Here is a 10,598-nt window from a genome sequence, read left to right as displayed (position 1 = left end):
TTACACCTATATTTTTCTTATTCACACTTTAAAAACATTTTTTCCTTAAGAATTTAGTACCTATCGATCTTTTTTACTTAACCCTTAATTTTAAGACCTAGTTTAACCTTTTCCTTCTGATAATTTAAAATTTCTACATAAAAATACTTACTTTAGTCTATATTGTTATCATTTGTGTTTTTATATTTACAATGCCATTTTGAAAGGTTTGAAAATGTGCCATTGGAACTTATTGACTTCTGTGATTTTGTATTGTTTAGATAGTCTAGGCTGAACACTGAACCAGCACAGTATTCACTTCCATTAAAGTGGTGTCGGGAAATTGGCAGTGTCTGGTCAAATTGTGCACACTTGTAGTAAAGCAGCAGTTACAGAAAGCAAATGAAGGCTGGAGAATACGAATGAACTCAACCAAATCTTGACACTTTTCTAACAGATAAAATGCCCACAGCATTTACAGTATTTCCAGTTGCAAAAAAAGATCTTAACAAATTCCTCATGGCCTTTTTTTCATTTTTGTCCACAAACCAGGTGGGACCATTGAATTGGGGGTCATAAATAATTTTCCAGAGAATGAAGATACATGAAGCTTGATTTCAGGATATTCTGAAGTCACTAGGTCAGAACCGAATAACAAGCACAAAGGAAACACTGGCCAGAGCTGGAGTGTCTGCAAAGTTGGCTCTATGAACCCTTAACTTGAAAGCATGCTAAACTGGCCATGCCCTGCCCTTGGTACTGAGGCTAGGATGATGCAACTTTAAACGCATCTTACAGAGGTCTTATTTTGCCACAATAATTTCCAGAACATTCTATAGTATAGCACAAATGTTCCTGGATTCTCTGTTAAGCTTTATTTCCCCTTTCCCCTTCAAAATTTACAACACCAAACAACATCTGGATTATATTTCAGTCTGAGCAATGGGCAGTGTAGTACCCAGAACTAAACTGAAAGTAAGAATAACTGTTTCTGGCTGGCCTTGGAGATCAAAGGGAGACTCTGGATTTTAAGTAGGGCTCTTCAGGTTTCTTTGGAAAAGCAACATGAAGGACATTATCACATTTGTTTTATCCAGCATTCTCTGCCCTGTGCCTAGCATAGAGCCTGTCCTATAGAAAGTACGTAAGAAATGTTTTTGAGGGGCGCCTGGGTGGCTCAGTCAGTTAAGTTCCTGCCTTTGGCTCAGGTCGTGATCCCTGGGTCCTGGGATCGAGCCCTGCGTCAGGGTCCCTGCTCAGCAGGGAGGCTGCTTCTCTCTCTCTCTCTCTGCCTGCCGCCCCCCCCGCTTGTGTTCCTTTTCTCTCTCTGTCAAATAAATAAATAAAATCTTTAAAAAAAAGAGAGAGATGTTTTTGAATGAAAGATTGAGCAGACTGACTAGATTCTTTCTCCACTCAAAATAACTTTCCTCATTTGTGCAGCATTGTTTACTGAGTGCATACAAATGGAAAACGTTATGATGTGTTGGTGATGTAAGGAGATGGGGATGGTGGTCCTGCCATTATAGGGTTACCAGTGTGGGTGGAGGTACGAGTTATCTGACCATTCAAATGATATCTCGATTTTCAAAATGAACTTAGAATTCCTCAAAAACAATCTTACAGTTAGACAGATGCCTTTGAGGCAGGGACAAATCCTAAATATAGCTGTATGGGCACGCAGGATAATTGGGTCTCTCTTTCCTATTAGGAGCACAGTCTGGCCGGAAGTTAAGGACTGTCCAGGCAAAAAAATTGTTTTGATACAGAGGTAGTCTCACAGACATCCTGAGATTTACCCTAGATAGCTGCAAACTAGACAAAAATTCTCAATTCTCCTATGATTACTACACTTTTTTCTTTGGCAAATCTTAGAATAATGTCACAATTGAGCAAAAACAGCCCAGTGAGGATGCTGGTTTATGTTTCCAACACTTCAGCTCTAATACTCACAAAGAACAAAGTCTGTATTCCACACACAAAAAAAGTGACTGTTCTATTAAACTACATTGATATATAATATAGACTAACTAGAAACAGAAACATTTAACAGGATTTTTATATTCCAAATCTATTCAGGACTGCAGATAATCCTCTTGAAGTTAGCTGTCAAATTAGCTTTTTATACATATATTTCTTTTTATAGGAAAGACCATTAAGAGATAATTGGGATCTTGCCTAGAATCCATGGCTGATAAAAGTAGACTTGGACACAATTTCTAGTGATAATGGAAAATATTTAGAAATGCCAAGACTAAAAAGGATGGCTGCATAATCTATTTTTTTATTATAATGTGGAATAGCCTGATAGAAGGAAGTATTAATAACTATTAACAAAGTTCTGTGTGAGGTATCAAACCTTTTATTTATAATACATTCATTCAAGTATTGCTTGTAGTTAGAGTAAATCATTATAATAAAATAGAATACAAATTAATATGTGGCATTTTATTACAACCCAATAGAGACCATGGGGTTTTATTTCATTGCTGAGTTGACTTCGGGTACTGTTTTGATCACTCGTGAGTGTGGAGTCTGGAGTACATGAACAACTAAGGGGTCTATGTCACCCATTGGGACTCCAAAGAAAACAACAGATGCAGAATAACTTAAGTACTAATGCTGTCCTGCCCACGTAAGTTCCCCATAGTTGATTGTGTGCTGATTTAGGAAGCTCACATAAGATTAAGATATCTAGGTATTAAAAAAGAAATACTGTAGAATATATTACTTGATCAGAGAGTAGATATCAAAGAATAAGAATTAGGCAAGACATCATTGGATGTTGGCATTCCATCTAGCCCAAAGGTTTTCTGAGAAAAGGTTCTCTACACATCTTGTCTATGACATCCCGAGAGCATCTGGCTCAGCTTTGAAGGGGTGTGTGCTTTTAGCCTAGTCAGGATTGTGGAGTGTCCAGAGAGAATCTATTTATGAAGTTGCCATATACATACATTTGGATACATTTTATAAATGCTGGCACGAATAATAATCTATTATAGAAATCTATGCAACTTTTGAAATGACCTCAGAAACAAGTGAAATATTCAAGTGGCATCATAAAAAAAGGAAAAAACTTTTATTTTTATTTTATTTTACTTTATTTTTTGAGGAAAAAAAATTAAAAGCATGCTGTATGTAATACAACCAGTCAACTAAATTATCTCTGACCTCTGAAATCACTACAACTTTTGTAAAGTTTTCAGCAGTAGATTGCAAGATCATTCTAAGATAGATACATGCAGGATAAATGTGATATAAATAGTATCTAAAAGTAGATACTCCATCCAAGCAAGGCGTGTGCTTTTCAGAATGATATCCTTAGGAATGGCTATATGGAATGAGTTTTTTAAGCTATTAAAAAAAAAAAGGCTAGGAAGGCTATTTCACTTATGGACATATATTCATATATATTTTAAGCTTTTCTGCCTCCAATTTATTTAAACAGTTAATGAGCTCATAATGCTGTTTAAAGAAACATTAATTAAAATCATTTGTACTTTTGTTATACAATGGAATGCATGCAACATTGTGAGTTTTATGTCGGGTCTTAGATTGCAAAAAGCTTACAATTAAATTTTATAGATAGTTGCCATAGTTTTCTTAACATTTTTTTCTATTAGTGCAAAGAAGGCAAAATTAATTAAGCTTTGTTCTTTTTATACATATTAGAGCTTATTATATCTCTAAGTTTACTCTAAACTGCTTCAAGTAATTTCTTGAATAGCAAAGTGTATATCAATAAATATGTGTGTGCTATATCAGGCTATGTAAGTGAAACAAAAGTTATTCACTGACCTATCACTGGATATGCACTACATTTATTTCTTCTGGTAGTGGTGATCTAAATAGTTAGCCCTCTTTCCTGACACATTTGCCAAGTTAACTTGCCGAAGTTATGGGACAGTTTGAGACCACACAACAGAAAGTAGGAATCATAAGGTCTATGAGTGACCAAATTTTTAACTAGAATCTATTATTGACTGATCTCAACAAATCAATGGAATGGGGCTCTGTGAGTGTTTGATGACAATAAGGAGAGTATCTGTATTTTGTGCTAGAGAATACAGGGGTTTGGATATTTCATTTTCCCCAAATAAAATAAAAATGGCCTGGTTAACACAGCCCATAGGCATTTACAAAGTTTTTATAAAATGTCTCAACCTGGATTTTGAAGAACTAGAAGGGTTTTGACATTTTTTTTCTTTTTAAGTTACAGAGCAGTTGAAACTTGATACTTCGAAATCCTTAAGAATAATTTCAAAGATTTACGAGTAAAATCACTTGGTAGGTCATCTTACCCTTTGATGATTTGTATTTATTTTAGACCTGAAAACACAATTGTCTATTAAATACATTATGGAGACTGCCATTGTCCTCCCAAGAAAACTGCAGCATAAGTTATTCCATTTATCCTTGATGCCCAGAGAATTACTACTCAGAACATGATCCAAAAAGAGAAAAGTAGAAGAGTTGAATGTCTTTGTGAAAAACAACAACAACAACAACAAAAAACAACTAAGAGGCATAGTTATGTGCACAATAAAATTAGGAGAAATTGCTCTCAAGAACTCCAGATGAGGGGGCGCCTCAGTGGCTCAGTTGGTCAAGCACCTGCCTTTGGCTCAGGTCATGATCCCAGGGTCCTGGGATCGAGTCCCACATTGGGCTCCCTGCTCAGCGGGGAGCCTGCTTCTCCCTCTCCCTCTGCTGTTTCCTCTGCTTGTGCTCTCTCTCTCTCTCTCTGTCAAATAAATAAATAAATAATCTTAAAAAAAAAAAAGAGCTCCAGATGAAGGTAAGTTTCTGTTAAAAGAACAACATCTGCTCATCTGAAGCCAGGTTTCCTTAGCAGCCGACATGAGCTAACTTAATCTAGACATTCACATGAGAGAAACCCACGTCCAAATGCTCATCTCCACTCAGATATTGGGAGGTAAAATCAAATGAGCAAACGGCTGAATGTGCTAAGTCTCCACAGGAATCAAGCTTACCTCATGCAGGCTTACTTGTCGAAAAAGGAAAAACTCACCAAGTTATGTCATTAGGAGTTTAATTTACACACTGCAACATTCATCACCACAAGCTCTTTTTCTAGTTTCATATATGTTTTTCCACTCTGCAAAACCCAAGCCAGATACTTTTGCACACACCATGTTTTCAAAGAAAAACAAATAGTTTAAGTCAAATAGACAGGAATTTCTGCCACTAACAGTCAAGATTTATAGCATTTGTAGACAGATTACAAACTGAAATCTTTTCGATGTTTCCCCTCTTTGTATTCTAGAAAATGTTTTTAACATGCTTTACAATCATTGGAAACACTACACGTAGATTTCTTTCTCTTTTTTAAATTATTTAATTATGTTATGTTAATCACCATACATCACATCATTAGTTTTTGATGTAGTGTTACATGACACGTAGATTTCTTTTTGTACTTGTAGTCCATATATGTCTTTTTCTTTGTAATGCTTCACACACTTTCAGAAAGAAAGGCAAACCATTCAATATTCCCAAATCTATTCTAGTGCTCAAAATCGTATTGTAGAACAGTCTAGTCTAGTCTAATCTAGAGACTAGAACTGAGGGGACATGTGTGATGCGGCTCCCAAATCCTCCAGAATAACCCACAACAAATTGCCTCTGACACTACAGCAGAAAGCAACGAAGATATTTCTGTGTTGTGTAGGGTTTGCATTGCTCTCTAACTGGGAGGCTTTCAAATGGAAACACATTAACCTTAGTGACAGTTAATCAGTAAAGTAAGCAGTTTGATCTTCTAAGTTGTGAATTCCCATCAGCCTAGCACGCCTACACGATGCTTTCCTTCACAGAGGCTGTTATTAAAGCTTAGAGCTCTTATTTAATTATCACAGAAGGTATTGTGAAAGCATAGAGTTCTTATTACATTATAAAACCATTACTTTGAGAAAAGAATGACAACTTACCTTACATCTACAAATACGTCAAATTTTTTTTTTTTTTTACTGTTGTTGAACCTGTCATTTTACTGGTGACTAATATAGAACCAGTTTTATAAACAAAATATTACTCTGCTGCTTTCTCTCTTATTTACACTGTAGTTTTCTTGATAAGGTCTATGCTAGTAAAAGTAAAGTGACTCTGTCTTGATTTGTAAAGGAAATAGGCAAGAGAAACGGCTGTAACTATGGGTATTTTTCTATTAGAGTGGTAAAAAAAAGTTCTTTAATAAGTTAATAGATACAGGTATGATATTCTAAGAAATGGACAATTTTCTTTTGATTGATTGATTTTTAATTTTTTAAAAAATTTTGACCAAATATGAGTATTGCATGGGAAAGAGTTTGGATTTGAAGTCTGGGGAATGGTCTTTTAGTATCTTGTTACCAAATGCGAAGTGGCTGCTGATAAGTCATCTCATTTTATTCCCGTTAAAGCAGTATCTTTAATGTAAGAAATGAAATGTGTTTACGTTCCCTATCTTTATGGCACTTACAAATGACAGCCGCATTACACAGGTGTCTCCTTTCAGAGGATAAAATATCAGAAGCACTTTTATGTAGCAGATCATTTTGAAATCAGGCAACTGTATGTCACCTTCAGATTTCAATGGAAATAAATATCTGACTTTGAAATATTCTTTTTTCCTTGAGATAGAAGTAAACATAAAAGTACTTTACCTGTTGCCAATCAGCTGGAAGTTTCTTAACGTGGGTTTACTTCAAAAATCTTTTTGTGAGCTAAAAGATTAGCTAAAAGGTTCTCTGGATAGTCTCCAGTCATTTGAAATATCATAACCAGTTTTTAACACAACTTTGAAATAGTCCCTTTATGACAAATTCTACATACGAGCACATACTTTTCCAGCTTGTTCTTTGGGTATTGAAAATATAACTGTCATTAGATATCTTTAAAAATTCCTGTGATTATAATGGTAGGAAGTTTTGTAGCCGAGTGGACAACTACACTGCTTTCTACTCCAATTCTTTCCTAGCTCTTTCAAGCTTCTTTTCAAGGCCGGAGGGAATCAGATGAAGTCAGATTTTCTTCTTCTTCTCTTAAGACTATTTATTCACTACTTTTCTTCTTCATTTGCCTTATTGAGAAGTTTCATTATTAGATTTCTGGCATTGAATAAACATTTGTCAAGCTGTAACTAAGCTCTAGGTAGTGTGGTCATCATCCAAAACACAGGGCATATTAGTTCCAAAGGAGTATTTTCTGAGCCTAAGATGTATCTGGGCTATGAACATTATTAAGACTTGCAGTTCTGACTTCTGAATTCCTTACAGAACATGTCAGCAGCAGCTATCCCCTTTCACCATTCATGTACCCTGTGCTTTCTAGCTGGGGGGGAAAAAAGAAACGTTGATTAAGAGCTCAACATTGATCCATTAGACACAGCCACCATGTGACTGTTAGTTGGCTGAGTTTGCAGTCCTCTGCCTCTTCTCTCTTAATTTCTACACTTTGGTCATTTTGATCTGATACCTATTTGAAGGGTCAAACTTAGCCCTAGTCACTCAGTCCTCAGCATTTGTAGCTGGGGGTGGGTGTGGGGGAGGTGGGGAGGAGACTGGAAGTCCATGGAGAAGAGTAGGAGGTTTCATGAACTTGAATGTACATACTGTTAGCAATGGTTTGTTGTTGTTGTTGCTGCTGTTATTATTATTATTGCCACCATTGTTGTTATTAATATAGTGTTGCAGATCTTTTGAAATACACGTAGGAATTATTTGACCTCACACGACCTCTTGTGATTTAATATGCTAATAAAAAGCCCATAGATTACCATATCGCAAAGGTGCTTGTGAATATTTTGATAATTGCATTTCAATGTAACTTGTTTCATTTTGTAGTCCTAGATATTTTATTTGGGGAATTTAGCAACTTATTCTGAGAAAACACTTATAGTTTTCACCAGTCTGTCAGAGGTCCACGGCATAAAAGTGTAAAGCCCCCTGAGTTAGAGGGTCATTTAACAGAAAAATAGGGGAGTCTGACTCATGAGGATTTCTCTGCTGTCAAGAAGAGTGTCAACAAATGTATATTGAAGTCTACCAACCAGACATTTCCTTCATGCACAGCAGACTGAAATCACAAAGTTATACTCACAACAATCCAACCTTCAACTGAACATGAGTGACCAAAAGCCTGAAGACCAAGGAAATTGGAGTCAGTAGCCCCACTTTATCTGTGGGGTTACATTCCAAGACCCCTAGTGGATATCAGAAACAGACAATACTAAACCCTAGATATACTATGCTTTTTTTTTCTATACATACATACCTATGACCAACTTTAACTTAGATATGATGCATAGTAGGAGAGTAACAACAATACCACAACAACAAATAATAAAATAGAACAATTATAAAAATATACCGTAATAAAAGTTGTATGAATGTGGTCTCTCTCTATCAAAGTGTCTTATTGTACTCTACTCCCCCTTCCTGTGATGATGCAAGATAATGAAATGCCTGCCCGATGGGATGAAGCGAAGGCATTGAGACCAGGTGTGAAGCTATCACTGACCCGACAAAGCATCAGAAAGAGGCTCATCTGCTTCCAGACAGCGGTTGACCCCAGGTAACCAAAACCACAGGTAAGGGGGGGACTACTGTATTGAAAAAAGTTTGCTGAAATGATGGACAATGGGTTCTTTCCTGGAGAAAGAGAGAAGTGGAGAAATGGGAAGGCTAAAGGATTTGGAAGAAAGGAGGGCTTTTCAGCGGAAGACCTAAATATCCTCATAGAAAGTTAGTCACGGGACAGGTAAACAAAGGAGCGCTACATAAGGTTTTGCTGTGGAGCAGTTACATGCCCAGGTGTGACTGGGAACGTTTGGTGAAAGTGGTGAAGGGAAGGGACAAAGACTGAGGGTCCTGCGTGGGTCATCCATGTGGAGACTGAGTCATGCAGGGTGACCAAAGTGTGTGGAGACAAAGACAAGGACAAATGCCCTTGGACAGGGGAAACAGAGTCCAATGGCATGGGCTTCATAGGGATGGCTTTTAAAAGGCAGTAGGGTATATAAATTGTATTTTCAAGGAAATATTCTGAGACAAAATTTCACTGCACTTAGAAAAGGATCAAAGAGGCAGGAGAAGCATAGTGGGTGCTTTTTAAAGGCCCCGGAAAGGCCAGTTCAGAGGATCTTTTCTTTAATAAGAATGGCCACTTGGGCTCAGGAAGGGAGGAAAAGAGAGAAACAGTATGAGCTCAAACTCCTAGAGAAGCCTCACATCAAAGGCTGCAAGTGATACTGGGGTTCCCGAAGAAAAAACACTTCTCACATTTTCAAAATCTAGATTTTTCTGAGATACAACAAGGAATAACATAGTGGCAAGAATACCGAAGAGAATATCATCATAAAAGTCCTGATACTTTCAAATGTCATGTGGGTCATGAGTCAAAATTATTTACAAATGTCATGAACACTTCTAACAAATCCACCAATTACCCATTAAGTATTTTCTTTGACAAGAGATCAGCTTCACACCATGTCTATTTATGCAAAGTGTTCCACCTTTTATTCTTTTTAGTTGGAGGAACGATCAGTTTTGACAGCACTTTTTATAACTAGCCAGGGAACACTTGGGACTTGGAGATAAATATGTTATAGGTCGGCGGGAGACCTGTTTTGTTTAAAGGAAAGAGCGTGAAAAAAATACCTCCTAGTGGCCTGCAAACCTCCAGTAGAGTTTGATCATTGTATTCCTAGCCTAGGAAGAAGAGCTAAATGATCTCAACTGTCACTCAGCTTTCAGAACACTTTGACAGCCTTAACACTCACTGGGCAACTAAGAAGGCCCTTATATTTATATTTATGGTTTAAAATGTTTATATTTCCTGCACATTATTACAATCACGTAAGACCATTACTAGCAAGAACCATATCTTATAATTCTTTTGTCATCTGCATCAGCATCTAACTCAGGGCTAAAAACATACCCAGAACTCATTAAACCACTGGCTGATTAAAACTTACAAAGTTCCAAGTTAGAAAAGCAATGATCATGCTTGTTTTGTATGGCCAGGACTCCCAGCACCTCCTGGCTTACATTGGAGCTCCTGTTCTCTGGTAAGGACTGCCTATCAAAGCTATCCAAACGCACATAGGAACCCCATTATTCCCAGCAAGGTTTTCCATTGCCTAATTAATTCAACCCTACTCTTTCAAGATCACCCTGAGTAGCACTATTGAATCCCAATGACTTAAGAAGCTGGCTCTCTCAGCAAGTAGTTTTATGAACTGAGTGTGAACTAGAAGCAGTGATAAAATATTACCTGTCCCTATTGCTCTATTTGTACAAAAGCTCTTATTTTGAAATGGGCTGTTCCTGTCTAAATACCATTCACATTGAACCAGGTTTTAAATCAGGTAGATTTTCCAAGAAGACACACATGATAGATGAGAGAAGGGCAGTGAAATGATGAAGCAGAAACTGGTACTAAAATATACACAAGGCTGTTTCTCCCAGCCCCAAATCCCCCAGCAACCCCACTAAGGTTTGAGGGTTGATTCTGTTCAAAATATTCAATTGTTGTGGTTCAAATAAATAGAATTATTGAAAGGCAAACTGATGTTTCCTCATGTAATAAAGATGCAGACAAGACTTCTGTTAGCTCAT

The sequence above is a fragment of the Zalophus californianus genome, chromosome 4 (genome assembly GCF_009762305.2).
Source record: "Zalophus californianus isolate mZalCal1 chromosome 4, mZalCal1.pri.v2, whole genome shotgun sequence".
In the NCBI taxonomy this organism is placed as follows: Eukaryota; Metazoa; Chordata; class Mammalia; order Carnivora; family Otariidae; genus Zalophus; species Zalophus californianus.
This window is presented reverse-complemented; position numbering follows the sequence as displayed.